Source organism: Seriola lalandi, unplaced genomic scaffold (genome assembly GCF_002814215.2).
Source record: "Seriola lalandi dorsalis isolate HSWRI2012SDOR001 ecotype SW California unplaced genomic scaffold, Sedor1 jcf7180002035825, whole genome shotgun sequence".
Classification (NCBI taxonomy): Eukaryota; Metazoa; Chordata; class Actinopteri; order Carangiformes; family Carangidae; genus Seriola; species Seriola lalandi.
Genome location: NW_019506401.1, coordinates 1 through 1,761, shown reverse-complemented (window position 1 = coordinate 1,761; position 1,761 = coordinate 1). Strand labels below are relative to the sequence as shown.

The 1,761-nt window shown below is 43.4% G+C and overlaps 1 long non-coding RNA gene across 1 annotated transcript; it reads left to right on the top strand.

Annotated features, from left to right (window-relative positions):
• The first annotated feature begins 90 nt into the window (after positions 1 to 90).
• LOC147819857 (uncharacterized) lies at positions 91 to 1,476 on the top strand. Its single transcript, XR_015436167.1, has 3 exons — positions 91 to 281; positions 368 to 599; positions 708 to 1,476. It is a non-coding gene; the product is annotated as an uncharacterized LOC147819857 (long non-coding RNA).
• The last annotated feature ends 285 nt before the right edge of the window (positions 1,477 to 1,761 follow it).

The window sequence follows — 1,761 nt, the reverse complement described above, 5'->3', positions numbered from 1 at the left end:
TAACCAGTTCATCCCAGGTACATGCGTGTGTCACGTAGCTTGTGATTAAGTATATTATGTATTATCATTTCATGCAAACATGAAATTCATTTTTTGATCCAAAACCTTTTTCTTCAAGCCAGTGCCAAGTACTTCCAAGCTCCTGGCAACACCTGCCAGACAGAGCAGGAGGAAGAGCGAGTTGTCTTCCCTCCCAGAGACCAGGAGAGGCAGCCCAGGTGACCGTTCAAGGCAGCCATGGGGAAGAACACCTCCTGTCCTGGGAAGGAGAGTCTCCAGAGGTGAGATTCACTTCAGACTTCACACTGTTTCCTCTAATGAATATCAGATCTATATTAACACACACTGCTCTCTGATTATCTTTCAGCTGTCTTCTTGGACTGACCTCGGGCCCTGCAAACTGGGCCAGTGTTAGCCGCCAGGTGGAGGCAATTTGCAACCAGCTCTGCATCTTCACCCGGTGGCCACGTGGTCCAGAGGGACCGTGAGGACTCGCTGGTCATTCATTCTCAAGGATTATGTGGCCATCAAAGAGGCAGTGCTGGCCGGCCCCAGGTTGATGGCTCAGACCAACATCCAGCTATTTGAATGACTCAGTGGTAAGAGTTTGTCATAAAGCTGTTGGTGTGTTGTAATCTGTTCTGTGATTTATCTTTTAAAGAAAGCTGAAAATCCTAAAACAGTCTGTGTTTGTCTGTGTGTTCCAGCTGCTGGCCAGACTCTCCCTTCAGCAAAGGGTCTGTCCTTGGTCCAGGTGGGACAAGGACAGACCTTTAACTTCACTGTCCTGGAGGAGCAGCCTGGATCCTCCAGCAGGGGTCTCCTGAGGGAAATCTGTCTCTTTAGCTTCTTAATGCTCCACTATGTTCAGCAGCTGCTCTCAGACATGTCTGTCTGCTGTTTGCTGCTGAAGAGGTCGTGGACAGTGGCTACGGCCGAAAAAGTGTATATATTAAAAGATGACAAAGACGGTAACTGAATCATTATTTTACTGCACAGTTCATTTTTCTTTTAATTGTATTCTTAAATTGCGTTCACCATGGCCTTAAAAACTCTTCGACACCAAGATAGAAAGTTTAAATGAGCACAGTGCAAAGACTGGACACTGACTGTTTCCCTGGTAAAAATGTTTTAAATAGTTTCCATTGGGCGCAATGCTGTTACTGTAAGAATTAATTTGTAATGTGTCGTCACATGACTCACTGTCACAGGGGGAGGAGCCCTGGAGAGAGATCATCAGTTTCACCTGAACCTCAAGTTCTGTTAGTAAGTTATATGAGGAACAAAGTGGTGTTACAAGAAGTGACGGACTGTTCAGGACATCTAGCACCAGTTACAGTGAACCTTTCTAAGACGGTCTGCAGTCACTTATTTCTGCACCATTAACCCCATCACCATTCTGTTCAGAGGAATGCATTTTATTAAACTTTGCTGTATATTGGGTAAACTTTAAATAAAGGGATGATTTGTCTGGCATTTGTAAGTGTCCTTGATTTTCATATATATATATATATATATATATATATATATATAGAGTGTTCCTAATATATTGGCAAATCTAATTCCTATAAATGGGATGGACAAAATATTAGGAACACCTCTCAGTATAGGGTTAGTTAATATTCAGTGGTGTCCAAAAGCCTGAGACCACTTTCCCATGTAGCCTCACATGTTGCTCCACAGCAGCTCTAGTGTCGCTCAGTTTCATTTACAAAGGAGAATAAAATGAGCCATTAAAAACACTGAATGGAGTTCAGCAGG